At 46.7% G+C, this 17,095-nt stretch overlaps 1 pseudogene; it reads left to right on the forward strand.

The window, feature by feature from the left end:
- Nucleotides 1-15,150: 15,150 nt before the first annotated feature.
- Nucleotides 15,151-16,782, forward strand: LOC138999331 (T-complex protein 1 subunit beta pseudogene; annotated as a pseudogene).
- Nucleotides 16,783-17,095: the final 313 nt, after the last annotated feature.

The raw sequence follows: 17,095 nt of genomic DNA on the forward strand, positions 1-17,095 counted from the left end.
AGCTAAGGGTGGTGTGAGTGGCAGTCACTGCCTCAAGGGCTCTCCTAGGGAAGGGTAGGAAATGGCACCCCATCTGCTGGGTGCAGGTGCCTGTGGATTGTGCTGCCTTCTATGGCCTGTGTGTGCTTCTCCTGGGATTTCCATAGAATATGAGAGAAACCCTGCTTGGTATCTTAGAGCATCCACAGGACAAACACAGCACATGGCAAACAAGGTGATTCCTCCCACAGCTCCCAAACCAGAGTGAAACCAAAGGCAAATATAATGAGTTCTGACCCATACGTAGACCAGCAACACCAAGATGGCTTCTTGTCTCCAATGATATGCGAATAATTGATATGTGCATCTGCTTGGGAATCAATACTTGTACCACTTTAAAATCCCCCCTGATTTTGGAAGATGTTTGAATAAGCAAAATACGTCAATCATGTCCTCCCCCAGGATGGCCTCTGACAGAGGATAACACTTTGCTGGTCTCCACAGCAGGAGGGATGGAGACTGGGCTAAAGAGGGAGCTTTCCTTCAGCCACATCCCTGAGAGGCTGCAAGTGAGGAACACAGGAGACACACGTAGGATTGCCAAGGTGTGTCCGTGCATTAGAGCATCAGCCATCACAGACTTCAACAGGAGCCACACAACAGCTTCGTCCTTGACATGCAGCTGGTTCCAAATAAATGCAAGTGCCCAGCCTCCTATGAAACACCCTTTCTCCCTGTTTGAAGGAATCTCGGGGACCACACCCTCTGCCTTCATCCCCAGCCAAAGCTCCAACACTTTTCATTGGGACATTCTGCACATGAGGAGCAAATTCAAGCAGAAGATGAAATGAAAAAGAACCAGCAGACAAACTGTATAAAAGGAATGGAAGTCCATCTACAGCACGTGGAGGCGTGGAATTTTACTGTCAGAACCTGTTATATTCCACCCAGTTGCAGGAAAAAACCTTGTCAAAAATAGCAGAACAGCACAAACCCCATAAAACCAATAATGTTTTGAAATAAAAAAATAAGGTAAGTACTAAAAAAATAAGGACAATTTTTGTTGTGAAAAGCACCATGTCAAGAATGAGAACACTGAGTGAAGAATTTCTATGACCGGGAAGATAAAACAGACACATTATCCAAGATGAGAATCAGGTGTGCGAGGATGGAGAGAGAAGGCCCTGAGGGCTCTGGGGACACTGAGGTAGTCTAGAGTTTTCTGTGGAGCAGCTGAGAGAAGGAGCGACCAGCATCAGGGGCCCAGTCCCAGCCCAGGGATGAGCTCTGCACAGCAGCTGCCTCCCAGGAAGAGGGTCAGGTCCCAGGAGCAGCCCCTTCCATCATGTCATCAGGGCCCGGCACCTCCATGCTGACCTTCTCCTGCTTTCAGTCCTGTGGGCACAGCAAATGCTGCTTCCTCCAGGGGCAGATCTGAGGGGTCCCCGAGGCAGGTGCCTGGGCCTCTTCCCTGCGCTGGTGGAGGGTTTTGGTGTCCACAGGACCTGGTTTCTCTCGCTGTGTCCCTCTCACAGTAATACACTGCCATGTCAGAGGACTTCAGGCTGCTCCACTGCAGGTAGCTGGTTCTGATGGAGTTGTCCATGGAGATGGTGACGTGGCCTCAGAAGGACAGGCACCTCCCAGCCTCCCTCCTCTGGGACCCCAACACCTACCTTTTCTGTGACTTACCTGGGAGCACAGCCAGGAGGATGGCCAGGGCGGTGGCACAGTCCATGCTGGAGGCTGAGAGTTAGGAGAGCCCCGAGCACCCCGCTGGGTGGTGTGGAGGGGATTCCTGGGTTAAAAGAGGGGTAACCCAGGTGAGTTTTCATATCCCCAGCCTTGCCCTCCAGGCGAGATGTCCCAGGGTTCATAACCAAGGACCCTGGAGCTGAGGAGAGGTGCATGTCTGAGAACCCGGGGGGAGTGAGACGGGCACCCAGATTGCAGGCCTGGCAGGGCACTCACGTGGGAACTGCCACCTGCCAACGGGGACATGGTCACAACTCAACCAGACCCATGTGTGGCAGGCACTTCCTGGGCTGGGCCTACTGACAGGCAGGTCTGCAGTGTCCTGATCGGCTCAGGCCCTCAGTGGGCAGAGTGTTGAGGGAACACCTTCATCCTCACACTTGTTAAGGAAGGAAGGGGAAGGCAGGCTGAATCAAGGCGAGGGTCCAGAGGGGTTGTCAGTAGGAGAAAGAGATGGTTCAAATCTGAATGAAAGAAGCACGTGTTGGAATTGAGGTGCAAGGAGAGGGTGGGGTCAGTGGATGGACAGGTGCTAAGAGGGAACAGCAGGGCTGCTGCAGGGGGGCCTGGTGAATCTCCCTGACAGCCTTCAACCTGGGGGCCAGCCAGGGTGACCAGACATCTCCTGGGGGGGGGGGGGTGGTGTTGGGTGGGGAGCCCAATGAGGCCTCCAGGGCGAGCACATACTGAGGGTGGGGGATTCTAACCAAACCAGCTTGATGGGATTCTTGCTAATAGTGGCCTATACAGAGATGGCCCTTCTTTTTTTTTTTTTTTAAATATATTTTATTGATTTTTTACAGAGAGGAAGGGAGAGAGACAGAGAGTTAGAAACATCGATGAGAGAGAAACATCGATCAGCTGTCTCCTGCACATCTCCCACTGGGGATGTGCCTGCAACCCAGGCACATGCCCTTGACCGGAATCAAACCTGGGACCTTTCAATCCGCAGGCTGACGCTCTATCCACTGAGCCAAACCGGTTTCGGCAGAGATGGCCCTTCTAGTCTACAGATCACAACCTGGTTGGGAAGAGATTGGAAGGAGGCTGACAGAAGCTGGTCATGGAGAGGCCCTGGTCAGGAGTTGCTTCTGCCTTGGTGGGAGGTGTCCTGGTTGGCTGCCAAGGTCAGGGCTAGGGATGCCCCAAGGTGGATGCAGTGGATGCATTGGACACAACCACATGCAGGGCAGCCTTGGTTGTTCTCAAAGCACCTGGTGTCCTGGAGGCTCTGACCCTGCGGAACCCAGAGGTGGTGACTCATTTCATGGGTTAATGCATCGGATTGTATTGTATAGTATTAACAATCCAACTGGATTTTCACCCAGATTATCAAAGTGATCCTGGGCATGTGGCACATTAAATGCCAGGCAGCTGTGGAGACACAGCCCAGGGTGTGTTGGGCCTGCCCCTCAGATATGCCTAATGGCAGGAAACAAATATTCAGGGGATGGACACAGCCACCACAATGAAGGCTGTATCGAGGCTGTTCAGAGTGTGAGGAGAGGCTGACAGAATTGGCCAGGGCCAAGGGCTCCTGACCCAAGGGAGCAGCCTGTGGAGCTGCATGTAGACCGAAGCAGAGGAAGGAAAGGGAGAACGAAACTGCAGCCTGAAGACAGGTATGCATGCAGCCTTCACTGTCTAAGGGATAAAGAATGGATGACACCTGAGGGAGGTGGGAATGTGAAAGAAGATTCTCACTAAAGGCTGCTGTTGAGCCTCGACTCAGGAGACATCTCAGGCCAGGACTGTGGGGGCCATGGTGTCCTAGTGTCACCCTGAGCCTCGGGGCACCCTGACCCTGTGCTTTTCTGTCCAGTAGAGTGCTGGGATGGGAAGACCATGGTTAAGTTTAGGGCTAGTCTGTGAGGAGCACAGCAGCGTGAGGACATGGAACCTGAGGATTTCTTGCAAATGTACAGTTTTCTTATTAATTACAAAATGGGCTGTACCTTGTTACTTTGATATTTGGAAGTTTCTGTGGTTATGAATTTGTGTGTGCATTACAGGCAGTTGGTACTTTTAGACAGTGGAGTTAATATAACAAAAAGCTGAGCCCACCTGGTGTGGATCAGTGGTTGAGAATTGACCCATGAACTAGGAGGGCACGGTTTTATACCTGGTCAGGGCATATGCCTGGGTTGCAGGCTCAATCCCCAGTGGAAGGTGTGCAGGAGGCAGTTGATAGATGATTCTCTCGCAACATTGATGTTTCTCTCTGTCTCTCTATCTCCCTTCCTCTCTGAAATCATTAACAACATCCTATCTAATAATAGCCAAACATGGTAATTGACTGTACCTTTGCTACACCTCCCATTGGCTTCAGCCTGTTTTGCAAATTAAGCGCCAATAAAGATGGTGGCTAATTTGCATACTGCAGGCAGGGTGGGACCCTGCCAGCGCTAGCCGCCAGCGCAAGCCGCCATACAGGCCCCCATGGGCGATGCCAGAAGCCGCTTGCCTGCCATCCGGGACCGGATCAAGTCCCTGGCCGCAGGCACGCTGGCCCCGCAAGCCCCAGGAGCCACCTACCTGCTGCCTGGGACCAGATCAGTCCCTGGCTGCTGGTGTCCCCAGCAGCCCCAGAAGCTTCCAGATATGGCAGTAACTCTATCAGTAAGCACTCTGAAAGTCAGTGGCATAAATGCACCAATTAAAAACCAATTAAAATATAGATTATGAGGGTGAATCAAAAACAAAACCCACTTTAAATATAAAGACACACGTAGATTAAAAGTAAATGAATTAAGCTTCAGCCTGTTTTGCTCAGTGGATAAAGCATTAGCCCTTGGACTGATTCCAGGGTCCCAGGTTAGATTCCAGTCAAGGGCATGTACCTCAGTTGCTGGCTTGATCCCTAGTCCCTATCAGAGCATGTGCAGGAGGCAACCAATCAATGTGTCTCTCCCTTTCCCTTCACTCTCTCTAAAATTCAATGGAAAAATATCCTTGGGTGAAGATTAACAAAAACAAAGTAAATGGATTAAGTAACATTAAAGAGATTATAAGAAAAATATATTCCAAATTTTGTTAGTTGTATAATGGTTATGTTTAAATTATTAACACCTAAGAAATTGGGTGAAGGGTACATATAATATGCTGTAGTATTTTATAGTTTTTTTATATGTATGAGATTATTTCAAATTAAAATATTAAAAAATTAAAAATTAATAAAATATTAATTGAAATGTATCTGCATTACATGAAATATCTCCTAATTGCTTCTAGCATAATTTATTAGATTGTGCTAAAATTTACAAGTGTTCAATTAAAAAATATCTTAATTCTAAATGATATAATAGAAAATATATAATAGTGAAGTTATAAGCACTTATCTGGAAATAAAAATTTAAAGAAGTGAATTTAAAGAAGGGATTAGCCAAAGAAAATATATGCACAACCCATGGACACAGACAATAGTATGGTGATGGCCAGAGAGAAGTGGGGGGCAAGAGCTGTGTAGAGGGGGCAAAAGGGGGGAAATAGGGACATCCTATATCCTATCTAATAATAGACAAACATGGTAATTGACCATACCTTCGCTATGCCTCCCATTGGCTAATCAGCACGATATGCAAATTAATCACTAACAAAGATGACAGCTAATTTGCATACTGCAGGCAGGGCAGGGCAATACCATCCCACCTTCCCTGCTGCCATCCAGGCCTGCTATCTGCGACCTGGGTCAGTGGGCGTCCCGTGTGCGACCTGACCCAGGGTGGCGGGGTGGGACAGCGTGGCCCCTCTTTCACCTCAGCTTCCTCATCACAGCTCCCTTGGGGGCCTAAGCCTTTAGTCAGACATCCCCCAAGGGTTCCCTGGCTGCCAGGAGGATGTCTGACTGCAAGCTTTGGCATGATCCCCCAGGGAGTGGGCCTAGGTCGACAGGTGGACATCCCCCAAGAGGTCCTGGACTGCAAATGGGCGCAGGCAGGGCTGAGGGATCCCCCTCCGAGAGTGCACAAATTTTTGTGCACCAGCCCTCTAGTCCTATCTAATAATAGACAAACAGGGTAATTGACTGTACCTTTGATACGCCTCCCATTGGCTAATCAGAGTGATACGCAAATTAACCGCCGACAAAGATGGCGGTTAATTTGCATACGTAGGATCCAAGCGGCGGAGCGAAGACTGAAGGTGAGCTGGAGCTGCGAAGATGGAAGATGGAAGGCAGCTCTGGCCAGGGCCGCAAAGACAGAGGACAGAAGGCAGCTCCGGCCGGAGCAAAGGCCTGGGTCCCGGGTGCCAGAGGAAAACTGATGCCAGCAGCCAGGAGAAGGGAAGGCCTATTGTACGAATCTCTTTGTGCAACAGGCCTCTAGTAATAATAATAAAAGGCTAATATCCAAATTGACTGAACGGCAGAATGGCCGGTTGCTATGATGCACACTGGCCACCAGGGGGCAGACGCTCAATGCAGGAGCTGCCCCCTGGTGGTCAAAACACTTCCATATGGGGAGTGCAACTCAGCCAGAAGCTGGCTCATGGCTGGCCAGTGTAGAGGTGGTGGCAGGAGCCTCTCCCACCTCCGTGGCAGCACTAAGAATGTCCAACTAAAGGTTTAGGCCCGATCCCTTGGGGGCCTAAGCCTTTAGTTGGACATCCCTCGAGGGCTCTCTGGCTGCCAGAAGGATGTCTGACTGCAAGCTTAGGCCTGATCCAGCAGGGAGTGGACCTAAGCCAACAGGTGGACATCCCCCAAGGGGTCCTGGACTGTAAATGGGCGCTGGCCGGGCTGAGGGCTCCCCCCTCCCCCCCCCAGTGCACAAATTTTTGTCCACCGGCCTCTAGTATTTTTATAAGAAAGAAAGGCCAGGAAATCATTAGTTTTCATCTGTGTTGAGTTACACTCAATGGAAGTACACATTTTCTTTCCCTTTTTCAATTTCTTAAATAAACACTTCTCTTACCATCATTTACTAAACTTTGAGTTTTCTCTGAAGTTATTCCAGCTGAGGATTCCTCTCCCAGTTCTGCTTTGTGTCTGTGCTGTGACTTTCACCTTCACAGATATCTCATTGTCTACACAAGCTCTGGTCACTGGGGACACCGTGGCATTGGGCTCACCATCCCACCCAGCCCATCACAGGAGCTTGTGCCCTGTGATCTCCTACAGATGGTGGAGTGTCTGACATAAGATGGGTTTGCTGTTAGAAGTGCTCTGTGTTGGCTGTGCCCTCATCTTGCACAGGCCTGTCTGTCAGTAGCATTGAGTTACCTGGTATTATCCTGGTTCATGACTGGTTCGCTCAGCAGGGGGCTGATTGCAGCTTCAGGCCACTTGTCTGGGATGTGTCCTAGGTGACATGGAAGAACGCTCACCTCAGATGAATATATGAAGTGGGTTGTGTGCTGTTGGGAGCCATTATAAATCACATATACATCTCCAGTTTACAACATAATAGGTTTATGGCTCCTCCAAGCCAACTCCCGGTTTGGCCTGGACTTAAAAGATAACATACCCTCACCCTTAGCACAAACCTGCTACATCTCAGCTGATAAGCTGCTACATCTCCGCTGATAAGCGCATAGCTGTGACATTCCAGAGCCTTTGTTACATCCTTAATGATAGGCTAATCCCATGGACCCCCCTTTGCCCACCAACATAAATACTACCCGCTGTAAGAATAAAATTGAGGCTTGATCAGAACTTTGTCTTGCCTCCACTTCTTCGCGTCTCCTATCCTCTCATTCCTTTGCAGGATTTGGTGCGGTGTACCCACGATGCGTGCCCTGCAGGTCGGGGCATAAACTGGCGCCCAATGCGGTCTCCGCTCTCCAATCCTCCTTAGGAACGTTCACCTTTTGTCCTGCCGGATGTCCCCTTGGCGCCACTGGGATCGCCCTGTGAGTCAGCCTGCTTTTTTCCTGGTCGCCGCTTTGCTTACCTGCTCTGCGAGTCAGACCTGTTGCTTTGGTAAGTGAACGCATTTATTTTGGATAGGCATTCTCTTTCCTCATTGCCTCCCTCCTTGTCTCCTGCCTCTAGTCCACTTTGAGCACTCTCTTGTCGTTTCGGGGAAGAGTGAAAGGTACCCGATTTCGGCGGAGAGAACTCCGAATCACTCAGGCTTGTCCCTTGGTTTCGTTCCACGTGGTTGACTCCTTCCAAAAACCCTGCATTCACCTTGTCTTAGTGGTCTTTCTGAGAAAGTGGGGACTCCAACTGAGACTCTGAAGTAAGTGTTTTTGCCTACTTTAAAGCTTAAACCGTCCACCCAAAATTAGAAGTAAACTAGACCGAACTTGTGTCAGTGTTACTCCGGGAAAACTCCTTGCCTACTTAAAAACGCAGGCCGTCCACCTTGTGAGCACTCATGGGGTGCCTGACTCCCGACTGGTGAATGCCTGAGGGTCCTAGCAGGTTACCTGCCTCACAAGGGTCCGAGTTGGCGGGTTATACCAACCGGCTGTTTACGTAGGAGGAGTGGGCTGCGGAAGCAGCTCCAAGGAAGGCACTTGAAAACAAGTTTCGATCTGGGGAGCTCTGATCTAGGGGTCCGAGTTGGCGGATTATACCAACCGGTTGCTTACGTAGGAAAACACACCTGTGGCATAAACAGGACTGAAGTAGTCTCAGCAGAGAATTTCAACATCCAGACCTATGACACGTGAACAGGGGCCTCTCTTTTGAGGTGATGGTTGGCATCTTCCTCGTTGGTTCGTCTCCTTGTCGACTCCTGGGCTGACCTGGTACAGGGCTTATACGTCCCGGAGGCTTATGTGGAAGAGGCTAAGACATGGGTCAGGCTTTGAGTTCTCATGACCTGTTTCTTTAAGGACTCAGGGAGTCCCTCAAGGTGTGAAGATTTAGGGTTAAAAAGAAAGATTTAAAAGGCTTCTTACAGGACTCAGGGAGTCCCTCAAGGTGTGAGGATTTAGGGTTAGAAAGATTCAAAAGGCTTCTTGAAGGACTCAGGGAGTCCCTCTGAGCACGAAGATTGTTAAAAAGAAAGATTTAAAAGGCTTCTTTATTTTAGAACATCTTATGACAACCAAACTTTGGCTAAGATAACCTTGGGTGCTAGCCATGACTTTAGAAAGCAAAATAGGAAAAAATTTAAAAAGTCTTTTTCGATTAAGCATGACTTTGGGAAAAATACGCCATCTGAGTCATTTGCTAAAACTTCCCCCAAAGCAGGATATGTAGGGGAAAGGAAAAAGGAACACATGGCGATCCTATATGGACGCCTCCTCCCCAGTATTCAAATTTGAAATCTCCTTCTCGTAATTAAAAAAGTTTTACAAAATTTAGAAAATGCGTCTGGGATTTCTGTTCACGTGTAAAGAGAAAAGCTGGCTTAAAACTAATGCGCGCAACTGTCCTGTTTTTGGACATTTAGATAGAGTTTTGAGCTAAAAATCTCTTTACAAATGTACAGAATAAAACCCAAGACTGATTATTTCCTAAGAAAAATGGCATATTTGAGCCAGGGAAGAAATGCAGGCTGGTTCTAACAATAAGATTGGTATATTTCCATAATAAAGAGTGATTTTTGAAATGTTAATAAAGCCTGTTCCAAAGTTAATCTTAAAAGCCTCAGAGAAATTTAGTAAAATTGTCTGTTATAGAAAAGTTACCAAAATAACTGCCTTAAAATAATAATTTAGATTTGAATCTCAAGAATTATTGATCTATATTAATTATAAAAATCTAAGTAGCCCGGTAAAAAACCGGCCCTTTGTTAATTGAAAAGGCTGGCCAAAACATTTCTAATGAGAAAAGGGGCTAGTTGCTTCCCACATGTAGCAAATTCTTAAAGAATGTGGTCAATTTACTCTTCCAGGGAAAACAACCCCCCCCTTCCTCCCCCAGGCCAATATTGAAACTTCCCACGACTAGCAAGGGGCAGAAAGCAATGTATCTACAACCTTTTTTGTTGGCCTTCCCCAGAGGAAAAATTATGGTCGTTTTAAAATCAAAGGCTGGGCCAGGCCTGCCTTGCCAGCCTCAAGTGTGGTTTTCCAAATCTGCTGTGAAATTTAAGACCTTGGAGTTTATACCTAGGTATCTTGAAGTGACATAATACTGAATTAAATAAGATCTAAGTGTACTTCGTACAAAATCTAAAGAACAGAATTAAATCTGTTGGTTGATTATGTCCTGCATTTTTTGAAGTTTATTCCTAAAAATGTTACTGATTGAGAAATGCTGAATATTTGACTTGCCAGCTAAAAGTTTTAAGATTCGGATTGAATTGGGAAAAATTGTATAATTATAATAGCTAAATGCCTAAAAAAGTAAAAATTTATCTTTAAGAAAATTTTCGTTTTTTCTGAAATAATTAGAATTCAAAATATGTTACTCATTGATCTGATTAAAAAAGAGGATAAATTCTGTAATCCCAACCGAAATTTTTAAATATAAAGATCAGTTTAAATTTAATTGATATCTCTTAATAATTATAAAAGGTATATAATCTTTAAATCATATATATACACATATATATTTGGTGGTCTTTCAAGTTGGATTTCAAAACTATAATCAAGGAATGACTTTGGGACATTTCATGGGCCCTGAAATGTTTTCAAAAGTTTATTCTCTCTTCTTAAAGGTTTTTTAATAAAGCCAATTTAATATACTTGAAATCACATAGAAAGCTTTATCAAATATAAATTAATAAATATATTTTAAGTTTTTGCCTCTGAGAAAGGGCAAAACAAGTAATTTTGTTTAATATTTCTTAAAATACAGCAGTGGAATTTTAAGATGTAATTTGAAATAACAAAAGCTCCTCGCCGCTGCATTTTAAATTAGGCTGGAGGTGGGGCAGCATTTGTCCCTTGTGAATCAAAAGTTTACTAAATACTAAATTTACTTGTTACATTTGTTGCTTGTGTGAGAAAGAAAGCTGTCTGGAAGGAAATAAAAAGGTTTCCTTCAGATGCCTAACTAAAATTAAAAATCAATATATTGGGCCTCAAAAGCTAAATTAAATAATTTGTGTTTTGTCTCCTTAAACAAAGTTTATGTAAATTTACCTAAAAACTGATACCAGAAATTTAATTAAGGTCATTTACTGTCCATAACTTAGAACAAGTAAAGTTAAAAGAATAAATGCTATTTCAAACTGACTTAAAATTGGCAATTTGGGTTAAATGGATATTCAGGGGAACTTAGTTGTCACCTATTAAAAGATAAACTTTTACAATTTTTATATAAGACCTCCATCATTATACCACTTTAGCCTTACCTAAATCACGAGGAGTAGATCTAGACACCCAAACCTCTGATATCTTAGAAGCCACACTCCGTGCTTTAAATGCCTCCAATCCATCCCTTGCAGAAAACTGTTGGCTATGCATGACCCTAGGTACACCTATGCCCCTTGTCATTCCAGATGACATCAGTAACATCATTTCTAATAATAATTGTACCCTCAGTCTACCCTTTAGATCAATGATCTCCAAGACCAAATTGACTCCTTAGCAGAAGTAGTTTTACAAAATAGAAGAGGATTAGATTTACTTACAGCAGAGCAGGGAGGAATATGTTTAGCCCTACAGGAACGCTGCTGTTTTTATGCCAACAAATCTGGAATCGTCTGAAGACAAGATAAGAAAACTCCAGGAAGACCTGGTGAAAAGGCGAAGAGAGCCGTTCGAAAACCCCCTTTGGAGCGGACTCAATGGCCTACTCCCCTACCTGCTTCCTGCACTTGGCCCCCTTGTCAGCTTACTGTTAATTTTAACCTTTGGTCCATGGGCTTTTAAGAAACTGACAAGTTTTGTCAAACAGCAAATTGATAGCATCCTGGCCAAACCCATTCAGGTTCACTACCACCGTTTAGCTATTATAGACCGAAAATGTGATTATAATGATTGCCAGAGCTCCCTCCCCACGGGGACAGCATAAAGCCAGAGGAATGCTTACCTACACTCTATATAGAGGTATGGTATGGGTACCGTCTGGGTGCAGGGCAAAGCACTGCAAGGGAAGGTCAAAACAGAAAATCAAAATTTTCTCGACCGCCTCTGGATTTCTCTGTGAGCACACCTGGTTTGCATAGAGGTTGGTATCCATACATATATAATTGTTGGCTCTGCCTCTCCTCCCCAAAAGATACCAAGAGCCACCAGAGGTGAGATCTGCTGATCTCATGGGAGGAACCAGGTCACTACTCCCCCAGTCGGTTAATGCCCACCCTTAACTAAATGGTAAGGGAGGAATTGTTGGGAGCCATTATAAATCACATATACATCTCCAGTTTACAACATAATAGGTTTATGGCTCCTCCAAGCCAACTCCCGGTTTGGCCTGGACTTAAAAGATAACATACCCTCACCCTTAGCACAAACCTGCTACATCTCAGCTGATAAGCTGCTACATCTCCGCTGATAAGCGCATAGCTGTGACATTCCAGAGCCTTTGTTACATCCTTAATGATAGGCTAATCCCATGGACCCCCCTTTGCCCACCAACATAAATACTACCCGCTGTAAGAATAAAATTGAGGCTTGATCAGAACTTTGTCTTGCCTCCACTTCTTCGCGTCTCCTATCCTCTCATTCCTTTGCAGGATTTGGTGCGGTGTACCCACGATGCGTGCCCTGCAGGTCAGGGCAGTGTGCATTGATGACTAACATTACATTGAAGATCACAGGGGCATGGGAGTGCCTGTCTGAGGGAAGGGGCCATGTAGGGACAGTGTATACCAGTCTGAAGACAGAGAAATGTGAGCTTATTTTTTAAATATATTATTATTCATTTCTGAGAGTAAGGGAGAGAGAGATAGAAACATCAATTATGAGAGAGAATCATGGATCATCTGGGGATGTGCCTTGACTGGGAATTGAACCGGGAACTCCTGGTTCATAGGTCAACTCTCAACCAGGGAGCCACACCAGCTGGGCCAGAGAGTGTGAGCTTAAACCCGAGGGCACTGATGTCAGTGCTGTTTCCCTTTGAAGGAAATGTGTCCCCATCAGGGACAGTGAGGATAGTCAGGCTGATCTGCTCATGGAGAAGGTCCTGTAGGGAACTGGTGAAGGGAATCTCTAGTGACTGCTCATCACTCACCTGCAAACACAGTGTTCCTTCTCCTTCCTGGTCCCAGCAATGATGTGAGAACTTAGAGATTGAAAGAACAAGACATGCTTTTTCCTGGGACCAGAAAACAACATGGAGAGGCTAGGAAAATACCCATCACCATAGGAAGTCTTCCAGTGCCCCTCTCCACCTGCCCAAGAGTAGAGAAGTGTGACCTGCTGGTGTGAGCGTTCCCTGGTGGTCTTAGTCTCTCTGCAGGGATGTTTGTGTCAGGGCTCACACTGACTTCCCCTCACTGTGCCTCTTGTACAGTAATACACGGCAGTGTCCTCAGATGTCAGCTTGGTCATTTTTAGAAAGACTGTGCTGGTAGGGTTGTCCCTGGAGATCGTGAATCTTCCTTGAACTGCTGGAGCATACCACTGATTCTTTCCAGTTGGTTGACTCACTCCTGCCACCCACTGCAGCCCCTTCCCTGGAGCCTGGCGGACCCAGTGCATTTCATAGTCAGTGAAGGTGAATCCGGAGGCTTTGCAGGAGAGGCTCAGAGACCCCCCGGGTGGCACCAAGCCTCCCCCAGACTCCACCAGCTGAACTTGGCACAGGCCACCTGCAAACAGAGAAGGAGACTGAGAACTGCCCCATGTCACCCAGCCCCCAGGAGCCTGATGCACAGGGACGCACCTTTGACAGTGAGGAGTAGGGCAGCCCAGATGAGTGCAGACCCCATGGTGTGGACACTGATGGGCTCACACAGGAGGCTCCTCTCCAGGGTCTGCAGAGACCCAGCCTGGCAGGCTTTCATGAGCAGGGGAGGCACCCCATTTGCATGTCTTTCCCTGAGGACCTGTCTGAGCTGACAGGGGGCTCCTCCCTCCCTGTGGTCACATGGGGAGGGAGGATGGACCAGGGTGCCTGGGCTAGGACTCAGGGGCACACGGATGGTCTGCACATTAGCTTGTCTGTGAATAGTGGTAGACACACTCTGCCAGGACGAAAAATGGGAATTTTAAGGTTCTCCAGTGCAGGTTGCACATAAAACCCCCAGGAGACACCCTGGGACAGGATTGTGGAGATGACAGTGCCTCCTAGTGGTTGTTCTGAGCCTCACAGTCTGAGGACATGTGTCTGAACCAGCTTCCTGAGACAAGGCAGGCATGTCTGCCACAGGGAAGCCTTCCCTGGCGTTTCTGAAAGAGTGGCAGCCCCAGTCCTGCTACTTGTATGCACGTGGTTCTCTGCAAGGACTCCCTGGGCCTCAGGCAGCAGCCTTGGGGGAGAACCTGAGGAACATAACCCTCCGCAGCCCAGGCCTCTCGTGCCAGGCCCTCAGCTTGCATGTGGGAGGTGCTGTTACATGGCCTGGTGTGCACTCAGCATCCTGGACTGTCCACCATGCAGAACAGCAGTGCCTGTTTAGCTCAGGGAACATGTTTTCTGATATTTGTGGGGGACCGTCCCTGACTGTGGGCAGTGCAGCTTCAGGGCGCGGTGAGCACAGGGGACCAACTTACCATGGACAGAGGACAGTTCCCTGTCCAGGAAACGGGCCCCTTAAATACAGCTCCTGAGACCTCGTGCTTATGAATTCTAGGACTGTGCTCAAAATCATATGAGTAAGTCGCAATGGAGAGGACATCACAGCCCTCCTCACTCTGGGAGACGAGGAAGTGGGCCCAGCTCTGCAGGGAGTGAATTTCATCCATTCCTTTTAGCCTTTAAAAGGTTATTTCCTCCGTTTTTCCATGAATAAATTCTTGAGTGCAAAGTCTTACCACCTAGGTGGTCAATAATCTTGTTGGATGATTAAGTCATAAACTCTAACTCCTGGATGCAGCTCCTTGAAGAGCCTCCGAGAGCAGCTCAAAGAGAACACACCGGGCCTTTGGTGAGAACCTGGACATGGGGGCTGGCCTGGCCCAGGGTCAAAGAGGGGAGAGCACCTGACATCCAGAGCAGGTGAGGCTGTTCTCCTCAGGGTCCCCGGTCCCTTGGTATTTATAGATGTTCCGGGTCTTACCTGGCCAGAGGGTGAAGTTGTGTCTGAATGAAGACTGGTACACACTGTTGAGCACAGAGAAGGAAATACACCAGGTGTGCCTATGTGTATGTGGGTTTGTGTGGGTTACTCAGATGATCTCATTCCCAGGAAGGAAGGAGTTAGTATACTGGGGAAATGAGCTGTGACGCTGTGAAAATTAGCAACTGTGGAGGGACACTGATCACATTGGAGTGATAGTGATAGACCCTGTGGGAAAAGTCAGATGTGGTCACATGAGAAAATGGAGGTCAACCCTTCCAATGTGAGCGGCCAAGGCCCCGCTCCCTGCGCAGAGCCTGTGGTGTCACATCTGTCTTCTCTCCCCTGGGATCCAGGTTGAGAGCTGAGAGGGTGAAGCATGAGTGGCCAACTCTTTGGAACTATGGCGTCCCTTTCCCTGGCACCTGTCAACATCTTCCAGGCTGGTGCTGATGAAGAGAGAGCAGAGACAGCTTGTCCGTCTTCCTTTATTGGTCCATCGCTATGGGAGACTTCGTCTAGAGCACCTTGGGACCCAAAGGCATGGACACAATCCTGGGAAGCAGTGGAGGGAATGCCTCTCTTATGGTGACCAATGATGCTGCAACTATCCTAAAAAAAACATTGGTGTTGATAATCCAGCAGCTGAAGTGTTAGTTGATATGTCAAGGGTTTGGGATGATGAAGTAGGAGATGGCACTATCTCTGTTTCTATTTTAGCAGCAGAATGACCAACAGAAGCAGAATATTTAATTTCAAAAAAGACTCATCTTCAGACCATCATTGCGGGTTGGAGAGAAGCCACAAAGGCAGCAAGACATGATCTGTTCAATTTGGCAGTTGATCATGGTTCTGATGAAGATAAATCCCGCCAAGATTTAGTGAACATTGCAGGAACAACATTATCCTTAAAACTTCTTACTCATCACAAAGATCACTCTACAAATTTAGCTGTAGAAACTGTTCTCTGATTGAAGGGCTCTGGTAATCTGGAGGCAATTCATGTCATCAACAAGCTAGGAGGAAGTCTGGTGGATTCCTATTTAGACAAAGGCTTTCTGTTGGATAAAAAATTGGAGTTAATCAACCAAAAGAAATTGGAAATGCTAAAATTCTTATTGCAAATACTGGTATGAATACAGACAAAGTAAAGATATTTGGTTCCCATATAAAGGTTAATTATACAGCAAAGGTTGCTGAAATAAAACAATCAGAAAAGGAAAAAAAATTAAGGAGAAAGTTGAACGTATTTTTAAGCATGCTTTATTAACAGGAAATAAATTTCTAATTATCCTGAGCTGCTTTTTGGGGCTGCTGGGATATGGCTATTGAACATGTAGAATGCCTGGCTCTTGTCACAGGTGGTGAAATTGCATCTACCTTTGACCACCCAGAAATAGTGAAGCTTGGAAGTTGCAAGCTCATTGAGGAAGTCATGATTGGAGAAGACACACTCATTCATGTTTCTGGGGTAGCCCTTGGTGATGATCACATTATTGTTCTTCGTGATGCCACTCAGCACATTTTAGATGAAGCAGAAAGATCTTTGCATGATGCCCTTTGTGTTCTTGCACACACTGTGAAAGCTTCTAGAACAGTTTATAGAGGAGGCTGTTCTGAGCTGCTGATGGCTCATGCTGTGTCAAAGCTGCCAATAAAACACCAGGTAAAGAAGCTGTTGCAATGGATTCTTAGGCTCAAGCACTGAGAATGTTGCTTACTGTTATACCTGACAACACAGGTTGTGACAGTGCAGATCTGGTGGCACAGCTTTGAGCTGCCCATTGTGAAGGCAATACAACTGCTGGACTGGATATGAAGGAAGGTGCTATTGGTGTTGGCAATGCTGGGTATCACAGACAGTGTCCAAGTGAAGTGGCAGGTTCTTCTGAGTACAGCTGAAGCAGCAGAGGGGACGCTGCATGTGGATGACATCATCAAAGCAGCACCAAGGAAACGTGTCCTGATCACCACCCTTGGTAAGCTTTCCTATATGCCGTTAGGCTCTGGACCAGTTCATAGCAACGTTTTCTGAAGGATTTCGACTTCTTTTTTAAAAAAAAATGTAGAAGAGTGCTCCTATTTCTATTCTTTTTAAAATATATTTTATTGATTTATTGACAGAGAGGAAGGGAGAGGTATAGAGAGTTAGAAATATCGATGAGAGAGAAACATCAATCAACTGCCTCATGCACACCCCCTACTGGGGATGTGCCCACAACCAAGGTACATGCCCTTGACTGGATTGGAACCTGAGACCCTTCAGTACACAGGCTGACTCTCTGTCCACTGAGCCAAATCAGTTGGGGCAGGACTTCAGCTTCTTAAAAAGACTGGGGAATCAAAGT

Source organism: Myotis yumanensis, unplaced genomic scaffold (assembly GCF_028538775.1).
Source record: "Myotis yumanensis isolate MYYU_CA2020_CCGP unplaced genomic scaffold, mMyoYum1.0.hap1 SCAF_22, whole genome shotgun sequence".
NCBI classification, from domain to species: domain Eukaryota; kingdom Metazoa; phylum Chordata; class Mammalia; order Chiroptera; family Vespertilionidae; genus Myotis; species Myotis yumanensis.